This window comes from Octopus sinensis, unplaced genomic scaffold (assembly GCF_006345805.1).
Source record: "Octopus sinensis unplaced genomic scaffold, ASM634580v1 Contig16368, whole genome shotgun sequence".
In the NCBI taxonomy this organism is placed as follows: Eukaryota; Metazoa; Mollusca; class Cephalopoda; order Octopoda; family Octopodidae; genus Octopus; species Octopus sinensis.
In genome coordinates this window covers 10,001-22,500 of record NW_021834298.1, presented here as the reverse complement: position 1 = coordinate 22,500, position 12,500 = coordinate 10,001, and the positions used below count along the sequence as shown (strand labels likewise).

The following is a 12,500-nucleotide window of genomic DNA, read 5'->3' as shown; positions in this document are numbered from 1 at the left end:
CGCTGTTGCTTTAGGAGGGAGATCTGGTGGTACATTATCTTATGTAACCTTTTCTATTGAATCAAAACTGTGTTTCTGTGACTTCTAAACAGGAAGAGAAGGGGCTCGTTGTTCAGTTCTCTGCGCGGTTCAGTGAATGAGACATCGTTAGAAAGCTGTGAGTAACGTGTCGACCTGGCAGAATCGTCACCACATCGGACAAAGTTCTTCGTGAGATGTCTTCTGCCTATTTTTTTACATTCTGGGTTCAAACCCCGTCAAGGTCGATTTTAACCTTCAGCATTTTGAAGTTGGTAAAATAAAGTACAAGTTGAGCACTGGGGTCGATGTAATCATCTTCCTCCCCCTTAGAACTGCTGGTCTTGTGACAAATCATTAGCTCTCTGAGAGACGATGAGGGATACAAGAAGAATAGTCAGTTCTTGGGATAAACAACGTCAAATGCGTCGAGTGACAGAATCTGTCAGAATGGTTTATGTATTAGCATCGAAAAGTTCAGATTGCCATCGAAGTCAATTTTCGCTTCCATTCTTCCAGAATCAAATAATCTAGATATATACAGCGTGAAGGGGTTCTCTAATCATTTTAAACTGTATCTCTGCAGAGAGATCCTCTGTAGAATTTAGAATCAGCTCTGAAAGTTACGACGTTTCGCTTATGAATACGTTTAAGTAAACAATGCAATCAAAGATAGAGAAAATATGTAATGAGTGTATCTGCATATTTCAAGAGTAGTTGCCCTTTCTTCAGTACCATATCCAACTCATTAGCCATCCACGTACACGCTGCTTAAATAGCCACACCGTTTAGCAATGTAACATTATTGGATTAATCAATTTACATAACTCAACACGTTCCTGCCACCTGGTGTCTCTAGCAGCAGTTAATATTCTTCAATAATATTTCTTCATGAAAAATACGTCAACCGGTGCTTATCCTAAAAGTGAATACTTAATTAGTATCATACAATCAGCATTCGAGATGTTTTGTTTTTTACTTTAAAGTACAAGAGAAAGGAGGTGGAAGCATGTCGCCTCCGTGGCCCAATGGATAAGGCACCGGCCTCCTAAGCCGGGGATTGCGGGTTCGAATCCCGTCGGAGGTGTGTTTCGATCAACCAATTTTTTTTTTTTTCCTCTTGAAATATTAATAACAGTCAATTATATTGTTACACGTGATGTATTTTTCCTGCTTACAATATGCTCTTCCGTTTCCAAATATTGTCATTTCGTTCCATCTTCAGATAAGGTGGAAAAGATAAAAACGTAAATTTCTGCGTCGGTTTTGGAAATTCAGTGTTGGCAATGTACCTATTGTTATTAACGGATCCTGAAGTAGTGACCGACATCTTTTCACTTTCTGGCTTTGGGTGCGCACAAACGCAGGTCTGCGCGCGCACACACACGCATGCTTGCGATGGCACACGCGCACCAATGCAGACACGTTTTTGTGGCAGTCGATAGTAAAATGCAGAAATCAAAAGTCGAAATAATGAAACACAATGACGTCAGGAGTGGTTAGCATTTTGCGCTGACATCAAAGAGCACATCAGATGGCATAGAAGTCAAGCCGCCTCCGTGGCCCAATGGATAAGGCACCGGCCTCCTAAGCCGGGGATTACGGGTTCGAGTCCCGTCGGAGGTACTGATTTTTGTTTTTTTTATATTATGATTTCAAAAATTTGGGCAATTATATACCAGCAATGCAAGAGAACTCAATACTCTAAATTCTTCCATAGTCTCCAGTAAATGATCAAATACGTTTCCGTTGGATCTTTCTTTTTGTTCGTTTCCCAACTCTGACTTTCCGAAGATTTATTCCTCTTTTATGGAGAAAGAAAAGGACAAGGAATTAAGCCATTGTTTCCTTTTGTAAAAGAATGTTTGTCCCCAAAATATAATTTTCTAGACTTTGTTTTCCCAAATTACTTGCTCTTTGCCAGTAAAATCCAACCGTGACCATGGCAAAGACACATCTGGCACTTTGAAAGTAGAATGCAGAAATCAATAGTCGAAATAACGCAGTGGCATCAGAGTTAGCTACCATTCCATATTGAAACCAAAGAGCAAAACAAGCAGCCATGAAAGCAAGTAGCCTCCGTAGCCCAATGGATAAGGCACCGGCCTCCTAAGCCGGGGATTGCGGGTTCGAGTCCCGTCGGAGGTATTGACGTTTCTTTTTTTTTCATATTTTAATTTCTGTGTGATTTCACAAATTTTACTCTTTTACTTGTTTCAGTCATTTGACTGTAGCCATGCTGGAGCACCGCCTTTAGTCGAGCAAATCGACCCCAGGACTTATTCTTTGTAACCTACTACTTATTCTATCGGTCACTATTGCTGAACTGCTAACTTACGGGGACGTAAACACACCAGCATCGGTTATAAAGCGATGTTGGGGGACAAACACAGACACACAATCACACACACACCTATATATATATATATGACGGGCTTCTTTCAGTTTCCGTCTACCAAATCCACTCACTTGGCTTTTGTCAGCTCGAGGCTATAGTAGAAGACACCTGACCAAGGTGCCACGTAGTGGAACTGACCTCGGAACCATGTGGTTGGTAAGCAAGCTACTTACCACACAGCCACTCCTGCGCCTATAATTTATATCTCGTAAATACAATAGAACTCAATATTCCGTATCCCATTCTCGCAAATTCTTCCATAATCTAATTTTTCCAAAGGAAATGAGAAACTGCAATAAAAGCGACTGCTTGAAGGAATTGGTCAGTTTTTACCTTTTGTGAAGGAAATTTTGCTCCCGTGCTCATAATGGTATTCCAGCCGTAACCATCCCGCCTTTTGGTGTGCCCGAGAATAATTACTTTATTCAGAGTATACTCCCTCCTTTAAGATGCTTGGCTGTATGGCTGCCATGTCTAGCAGATCAAGCAACAACGTAATGGTTCCGTCTATTGGAACTAGTTTCGTAGTTACTACTACTACTACTACTACTACTACTACTACTACTACTACTACTACTACTACTACTACTACTGATGATGATGATGGCAATCCCTCAAGGTCGAGGATGATGGTCTTCGCGCCAATTTACTGGTGAGTCCGTAGGTGACTAAGACCAATCCTTGCTTGAAAAGATCGGTCGCAGTGCGGACATCTAGTGCCGGAAGGGAGAGTTGCACGTGGTTGTTGTTGGCGCTCCTTCCATCGTCGTCTTTTCTCCTCCAGCTCTGCAGACCTTTTCGACTCGAAAGTCGCCGTTCCCTCATGAATGGTGGTTTTCCAGAGTGGTCTGTTTTTTTGCCGTTTCCTCCCAGTTGGTGAAGTCAATGTCACACTTTTTGAGGTTCGATTTCAGGGAGTCCTTGTAGCGTTTCTTCTGGCCTCCTTTTGTACGCTTGCCGTCTTTGAGTTGGGAGTAGAAGATCTGTTTGGGAAGTCGTTCGTCAGTCATTCTAACCACGTGGCCGCTCCATCTTAGTTGGCCTTTGATGACATAGGCTACTACTACTACATAGAGTAATGCATTATGATTAAATTCATCTGTCATTGTTATGCAAATTGGACACACCAGTTTCATTGAGTCTTAATATTCTTCTCCTTCATTATGTAGACAGAAGCTACAAATTCCTCTGTTGACAGAGGATAGAGATTCATGATGAAGATGCATGAAAACCAGAAACTGGTTGCAATTAATCCCACGTTTTCTGTCCACGGGGACAGAACACCAGTTTATAATACAACAACTCCATCTATTTAAAATGCTATGCCTCAATATTACATGACTGAAAAAAAAGCAGTTTGGTGTGTATCGTGTTATAAAGGACGTTTAGTGGGATATTTTGGCCATTAATTGCATGGATCACCTCAGTTGTGTTATTTTCTTTTTATATTTCACATATGAAACGCTGCTGTTTTTTAACATAGTACTGGCGGTGAAGTCACTGTCTCCATGTGGCAGAAATGGTGAAGGATGCATGTCTCTTCTATTTTTTCGAGCTGGCAGAAACGTCAGCGCCCCGGGCGAAATTCTTAGCGGTAGTTCGTCTGACGTTACGTTCTGAGTTCAAATTCCGCCGAGGTCGACTTTGCCTTTCATCCCTTTCGGGGTCGATAAATAAAGTACCAGTTTCGCACTGGGGTCGATGTAATCGACTTAATCCCTTTGTCTGTCCTTGTTTGTCCCCTCTATGTTTAGCCCCTTGTGGATAGTAAAGAAATATATTTTTTAATTATTATAAATCTTCCACTGAGGAGGGAGTCGGTTTCCAACAAAAATACAAGGCTCCATCTTTGGGATGGAGTTAACACAGACAAATTTACATTTGGAACTTGAGAAAAGTCTTGCATATTTTTACTGTTCCACTCACAGATTGCACTTGTACGAATTAGCCGGTCGATTTCTTTTTCTGAAAATCCCAGTTTATCCAGATTCTCCTTTAAGCACTTACTAAGTGCTCCAATTTTTATTGGTATGAATATGAACTCATAGTCTGGATATCAAAGCTGGAGGTTACGAAGAAGTTGTTCATAGATATCCTCTTTTTCTTTGATTTTCAAAGAGGTATTTATATCTACAGGGCAGCTGACCTCTATGACGGTACATACTTTTGCCCCTTTGTTCCAAACAACAATATTCGGTCTGTCATATTCACATTTGACAGAGGGTTTGATGGGAATATTCCACCAGTATTCCTTGAATTGGTGTTTACGAACGTATTCCATAACAGAGGGATTTTCTAAGTATATTTCAGGACATTTTAGGTCAGCTTCTAATCACATGCGCAATGTCTTCCACAGAAACAGGACATAGCCTACACATGCGGTTGCACCTTGGGATTACACGAGCGTCTCTGTCTCTCTTGTTCACCAGGTACTTTGTGGAAATATGTTTCTGGATTGTAAACGCATAGCTTTCAAAGTTTCATGTGATGTAGTGGTCTTGTGTCCAAGAGAGGCTGCGCTTCGTGTCAATTCTACTGTCTTCTTCAAGCTTCCGGGCAACATACCCATGCATGGTCTTTTTTTTTTTTCGTTTTTGTACGCTGAGTACTTTCTATCCAGGTCTTCTCTGAGGTAAGAGAGCCCAGCTACTTTGAGGCTGTATAGGAGATCACCAGGAAGAGAGTGCTTCTTGAGGAGTTCACTGCCAACTCGTACAATGTTGCTCACTTCACTTTTCAGGACTGCATTTATATATTTTATTCTGCTGCTGTTGTTAGCAGATACTGCCTGAGTGATACCGAACGGCATTCGAAGGACGTCTGCACTGATCACAGGCCTTTACCACCTTCTTAGGTAACCAAGATCCTAGGTTCCTTCACAGGAATTTCAACATCAAGAATGGGTATGTATGTATGTATGAATGTATGTATGTGTCTATATATATGTATATATACATATATAAAGGTGTGGCTGCATGGTAAGAAGTTTGCTTCCCAACCACATGGTTCTGGGTTCAGTCCCACTGCGTGGCACCTTGGGCAAGTGTCTTCTACTATTGCCTCGGACCGATTAAAGCCTTCTGGCGTCGATTCTTCTTTCCTCAAAAATTCTTCAAGGATATGCTCCAGCATGGCCGGCGTCTGGTTTAGGGGTTAAGGTGTTGCATTCATGGTCAAAAGATTGTGATTTCATTTCCTGGTGAGGGGTGATGTATCGTGTTCCTCTGCAAACCTATTTCTTTACTACCCACAAGGGGCTAAACATAGAAGGGACAAACAAGGACAGACATAGGTATTAAGTCGATTACATTGACCCCAGTGCGTAACTGGTACTTAATTTATCGATCTCGAAAGGATGAAAGGTAAAGTCAACCTCGGCGGAATTTGAACTCACAACGTAACGACAAGCGAAATACCGTTAAGCATTTCGCCCGACGTGCTAACGTTTCTGCCAGTTCCTCTGCAAACCAATTTGTTTCTCCTTCCTCCATTCCATCTCAAATGGCAACGACGAGTGATCCTCCGACGGACCGACGGACCGGGGATTATACGCGTCACAGAATCCGGAGAAATGACCTTAGGATCAATGACCGAGGATGGACCTCGCATGCATGCATTTGTGCATGTGTGTAGAGGTAGATAAAAGGACGCTGGTGGGGCTGTAAGACCTATCTATCTATCTATCTATCTATCTATCTATCTATCTATCTATCTATCTATCTATCTATCTATCTATCTATCTATCTATCTGTCTGTCTGTGTGTGGTGTGTGTGTGTGTCTGTCTGTCTGTCTGTCTATCTATCTGCAAGGATGGCACGTAGGAATGACGAAGCCACCTTGAGCATAATCCTATGAACCCGGAAAAATTTAAAACAGAGAGTTACTTACTTGCAAATAAATGTGTTAACATGTGACATTAGTGACCGAGGTTACCGTGGCCTTTTCCGTAGGCTTTTCTTTCCACGGATAAATCTTATCTATTTCCCCCTTTACACTTTACATCATGGCATTTCTGTAATACACGATCCCTATTGATCGTTTTTTTTCTTTCCTTTTTACGATCCCTTTTGATCGAAAACCTACCCCCACTTTTTTTGTCTCCCCCAAAAGAAAAGCTCTACTTTGTAATTGCCCCGTCTTTATTCAGCCCTGAGTGGCTTATAAAGAAACATCAATGAATGAATCAATCAATCTATCAGGTGTGGCTGTGTGGTAAGAAGCTTGCTTCGAAACTACATGGTTCCAGGTTCAGACCACAGCGTGACACCTTGGGCTAGAGTGTGTGCCACCGGGGCGGCCCTTCAATTTTCCACCCCTGAACACCACAAAAAAACATATACTGCCGAAAGCAGACCCATAAGTGCCGCCCCTTTAAAAGTATCGCCCGTGGAGGACTGCCCCTACTGCCTTCCCCCTAGCTACGCTAATGCCTTGGGCAAGTGCGTTCTTCTATAACCTCAGATCGACCAGAGCCTTGTGAGTGGATATGGTAGATGGAAACTGAAAGAAGCCCGTCGTATATATATATATATATATATATATATATATATATATACATATACACATACATATATATATGTACATATATATATATATGCGTGTGTATGTGTGTGTGTGTACTTGTGTATTTGGGTCTCTGTTTGTTCCCCCACTATCGCTTGAGAACCAATGTTGGCGTGTTTACGTCCCTGTAACTTAGCAGTTCAGCAAAAGAGCCCGATAGAATAAGTACTAGGCTTACAAAGAAATAAGTCCTGGGGTTGATTGTTTCGACTAAATGCGCTGCTCCAGCATGGCCGCAGTCAAATGCCTGAAACAAATAAAAGAGTAAAAGAGTAATCCACGAAAGGGAAAGAGAGGGAAAGAGAGTGAGGGGAGAGAGAGAGAGAAAGAAAGAGAGAGAGAGAGAGAGAAGGAAGAGAGAGAGAGAGAGAAAAAGAAAGAGAGAGTGGTGTGTGTGTGTGTGTGTGGTGTGTGTGTGTGTCTGTCTGTCTGTCTGTCTATCTATCTGCAAGGATGGCACGTAGGAATGACGAAGCCACCTTGAGCATAATCCTATGAACCCGGAAAAATTAAAACAGAGAGTTACTTACTTGCAAATAAATGTGTTAACATGTGACATTAGTGACCGAGGTTACCGTGGCCTTTTCCGTAGGCTTTTCTTTCCACGGATAAATCTTATCTATTTCCCCCTTTACACTTTACATCATGGCATTTCTGTAATACACGATCCCTATTGATCGTTTTTTTTCTTTCCTTTTTACGATCCCTTTTGATCGAAAACCTACCCCCACTTTTTTTGTCTCCCCCAAAAGAAAAGCTCTACTTTGTAATTTGCCCCGTCTTTATTCAGCCCTGAGTGGCTTATAAAGAAACATCAATGAATGAATCAATCAATCTATCAGGTGTGGCTGTGTGGTAAGAAGCTTGCTTCGAAACTACATGGTTCCAGGTTCAGACCCACAGCGTGACACCTTGGGCTAGAGTGTGTGCCACCCGGGGCGGCCCTTCAATTTTCCACCCCTGAACACCACAAAAAAAACATATACTGCCGAAAGCAGACCCATAAGTGCCGCCCCTTTAAAAGTATCGCCCGTGGAGGACTGCCCCTACTGCCTTCCCCCTAGCTACGCTAATGCCTTGGGCAAGTGCGTTCTTCTATAACCTCAGATCGACCAGAGCCTTGTGAGTGGATATGGTAGATGGAAACTGAAAGAAGCCCGTCGTATATATATATATATATATATATATATATATATATATATATATACATATACACATACATATATATATGTACATATATATATATATGCGTGTGTATGTGTGTGTGTACTTGTGTATTTGGGTCTCTGTTTGTTCCCCCACTATCGCTTGAGAACCAATGTTGGCGTGTTTACGTCCCTGTAACTTAGCAGTTCAGCAAAAGAGCCCGATAGAATAAGTACTAGGCTTACAAAGAAATAAGTCCTGGGGTTGATTGTTTCGACTAAATGCGCTGCTCCAGCATGGCCGCAGTCAAATGCCTGAAACAAATAAAAGAGTAAAAGAGTAATCCACGAAAGGGAAAGAGAGGGAAAGAGAGTGAGGGGAGAGAGAGAGAAAGAAAGAGAGAGAGAGAGAGAAAGGAAGAGAGAGAGAGAGAGAAAAAGAAAGAGAGAGTGTGTGTGTGTGTGTGTGTGTGTGTGTGTGTCTGTGCTGGTAAGAGGGTGACAGTATATAAATATACGATGTGTGTGTGTGTATGAAGATGTGTGTGCGTAAAAGCAGGCAACACTTGAAATGGAGATGTGTTGAAGGTATTGATTGGGTGGGTGGGGGGAGAAAAAGAGAGAGAGAGAGAGAAAGAGAGAGAGAGAGAGTGAGAGCGAAAGATAGAGAGTTTGTTGGCGTGTGTGAGGAGAGGTATGCGATAGAAGAGGAAGCGTTTGACGTCATAGGGATGTGACTCAAGACACACACACACACACATATATACGCACACATGCATACATATACACATACGACAGAGACCGAAAGAGAGGGAGAGAGAGAAAGAGAGAGAGAGAGAGAGAGAAAGAGAGAAAGAGAGAGAGAGAGAGAGATAGAGAGAGATAGAGAGAGAGAGAGAAGTGAAAGAGAGGGAGAAGACGTGTATTTCGATGCATTCGAGCCTTGTTTGTCAATTGGAAGACAGACAGAATGATTAACAACGAGAGAGAGAGAGAGAGAGAGGAAGGGAGTCGTAATAGTATAGTTAAAAAAGAGAGAGAAAGAAAGAAATAGTGTAAAAGAGGGAGTGGGAAGTAGAGAAAGACAGAGAGAGAGGGGAATGTGACAAAAGAGAGAAGGAAAGGGGAAGGTAGAAGATAAAATGAAAGAAGAATGAGAGACAGAAAGAAAACGACAACAGACTTGTAAAGAGTATAAAACCTCATTTCTGCTGTTCTGCTGCTGTGAGCCTCCGTGGCCCAATGGATAAGGCACCGGCCTCCTAAGCCGGGGATTGCGGGTTCGAGTCCCGTCGGAGGTAGATTCTACATTTTCGTTTTTATTTCCTACTTTTCACCTTAATTTATGTTGCCTCCGTTCATTTCATTTATTTTCCATTACTTATTTGTTTCTGTCATTGGATTGTGGCCATACTGTAGCTTCCACTTTAAACGTTTTAGTCGAATAAGTTGACATCGCTTCTTTTATTTTAAAGTTTGATACGTATTTGATGGTAATTTTTGCTGAACCGCTAAGTTGCTGAGGCGTAAACAAACTAACACTGGATGTCAAGAGATGGGTCAGGTTAACACAGACACGAAGGTTCGCGCGCAGGTATATCTAAACCCGACAGGTTCCCATACAGTCTCTGTCTGCCAAATTCACTCGACCCGTAACTATAGAAGACATTTTCCCAAAGTGCTGCGCCGCGGTGAGACTGAACCCCAAACCATACCTCTGTCCCCCTCTCAATCTCTCTTACTCAACCCTTCTCTCCTTCAACCCGTCTCTCTTTCCTTCTCTCTCATACACACACCACCGCCGTATTCATTCCCACTTAAACGTGGATGTTCTGCTAAAAGAAACTTTACTGTAGTAGGCATCGTGAGAGAAGCTCTCACTTTAGTGTTGAATGCACGCTTGTTTACATCGCTAGCGGGGAGGTAACTCGCCACCAACTCCATCGCCAAGACCACCAGATCACGCCATTTCCTATTTCTTTTATGCCCACAAGGGGCTAAACACAGAGGGGACAAACAAGGGCAGACAAACGGATTAAGTCGATTAAATCGACCCCAGTACGTAACTGGTACTTATTTAATCGACCCCGAAAGGATGAAAGGCAAAGTCGACCTCAGTGGAATTTGAACTCATAACGTAACGGCAGACGAAATACCTCTTTCTTTACTGCCCACAAGGGGCTAAACACAGAGGGGACAAACAAGTGCAGACAAACGGATTAAGTCGATTAAATCGACCCCAGGACGTAACTGGTACTTATTTAATCGACCTTGAAGGGATGAAAGGCAAAGTCGACCTCAGTGGAATTTGAACTCAGAACGTAACGGCAGACGAAATACCTATTTCTTTACTACCCACAAGGGGCTAAACACAGAGGGGACAATCAAGGGCAGACAAACGGATTAAGTCGATTACATCGACCCCAGTGAGTAACTGGTACTTATTTAATCGACCTTGAAAGGATGAAAGGCAAAGTCGACCTCAGTGGAATTTGAACTCAGAACGTAACGGCAGACGAAATACCTATTTCTTTACTACCCACAAGGGGCTAAACACAGAGGGGACAAACAAGGACAGACAAACGGATTAAGTCGATTACATCGACCCCAGTACGTAACTGGTACTTATTTAATCGACCTTGAAAGGATGAAAGGCAAAGTCGACCTCAGTGGAATGTGAACTCAGAACGTAACGGCAGACGAAATACCTATTTCTTTACTACCCACAAGGGGCTAAACACAGAGGGGACAAACAAGGGCAGACAAACGGATTAAGTCGATTACATCGACCCCAGTGAGTAACTGGTACTTATTTAATCGACCTTGAAAGGATGAAAAGCAAAGTCGACCTCAGTGGAATTTGAACTCAGAACGTAACGGCAGACGAAATACCTATTTCTTTACTACCCACAAGGGGCTAAACACAGAGGGGACAAACAAGGACAGACAAACGGATTAAGTCGATTAAATCGACCCCAGTACGTAACTGGTACTTATTTAATCGACCTTGAAAGGATGAAAGGCAAAGTAGACCTCAGTGGAATGTGAACTCAGAACGTAACGGCAGACGAAATACCTATTTCTTTACTACCCACAAGGGGCTAAACACAGAGGGGACAAACAAGGGCAGACAAACGGATTAAGTCGATTACATCGACCTCAGTACGTAACTGGTACTTAATTTACCGACCCCGAAAGGATGAAAGGCAAAGTCGACCTCAGTGGAATTTGAACTCAGAACGTAACGGCAGACGAAATACGGCTACGCATTTCGCCCGGTGCGCTAACGTTTCCTCCATCTTGTCGTCTAACGAAACATCCACGTTTGCCTCTCAGTATTAATATTGGCGGCGAGCTGGCAGAGTGGTTAGCACGCCGGGCGAAATGCTTAGCGGTATTTCGTCTGCGTTACGTTGTGAGTTCAAATTCCGCCGAGGTCGACTTTGCCTTTCATCCTTTCGGGGTCGATAAATTAAGTACTAGTTACGCACTGGGGTCGATGTAATCGACTTAATACCTATGTCTGTCCTTGTTTGTCCCCTCTGTGTTTAGCCCCTTGTGGGTAGTAAAGAAATAGGTATTTCGTCTGCCGCTACATTCTGACTTCAAATTCCACTGAGGTCGACTTTGCCTTTCATCCTTTCAGGGTCGATTAAATAAGTACCAGTTACGTACTGGGGTCGATGTAATCGACTTAATCCGTTTGTCTGTCCTTGTTTGTCCCCTCTGTGTTTAGCCCCTTGTAGGTAGTAAAGAAATAGGTATTTCGTCTGCCGTTACGTTCTGAGTTCAAATTCCACTGAGGTCGACTTTGCCTTTCATCCTTTCAGGGTCGATTAAATAAGTACCAGTTACGTACTGGGGTCGATGTAATCGACTTAATCCGTTTGTCTGTCCTTGTTTGTCCCCTCTGTGTTTAGCCCCTTGTGGGTAGTAAAGAAATAGGTATTTCGTCTGCCGCTACATTCTGACTTCAAATTCCACTGAGGTCGACTTTGCCTTTCATCCTTTCAGGGTCGATTAAATAAGTACCAGTTACGTACTGGGGTCGATGTAATCGACTTAATCCGTTTGTCTGTCCTTGTTTGTCCCCTCTGTGTTTAGCCCCTTGTGGGTAATAAAAAAATAGGTATTAATATTGCCTCTGTCGCTTATATATGCGTAACATTTTACAATCGCTCGAGTCTGGGAAATTATAATCTGGGAAGACATAGAATAGGCGATGTGTGGTAAGAAGCTTGCTTCCCAACCACATGGTTCCAGGTTCAATCCTACGGTTCACTTCCACTGGCATGACACCTTGGGACAAGTGTCTTCTCCTATAGCCTGGTGTCGATCAAAGCCTTCAGAGTAGATTTTGGAGACGGAAACTGAA

General features: G+C 42.7%; 4 non-coding genes across 4 annotated transcripts; all 4 read left to right on the top strand.

Annotated features, from left to right (window-relative positions):
* Positions 1–1,032: 1,032 nt before the first annotated feature.
* Trnar-ccu lies at positions 1,033–1,105 on the top strand. The gene has a single exon. It is a non-coding gene; the product is annotated as a tRNA-Arg (tRNA).
* A 466-nt stretch (positions 1,106–1,571) lies between these two features.
* On the top strand, positions 1,572–1,644 carry Trnar-ccu. The gene has a single exon. It is a non-coding gene; the product is annotated as a tRNA-Arg (tRNA).
* A 449-nt stretch (positions 1,645–2,093) lies between these two features.
* Trnar-ccu lies at positions 2,094–2,166 on the top strand. Its single transcript has one exon. It is a non-coding gene; the product is annotated as a tRNA-Arg (tRNA).
* A 7,187-nt stretch (positions 2,167–9,353) lies between these two features.
* Positions 9,354–9,426, top strand: Trnar-ccu. Its single transcript has one exon. It is a non-coding gene; the product is annotated as a tRNA-Arg (tRNA).
* The last annotated feature ends 3,074 nt before the right edge of the window (positions 9,427–12,500 follow it).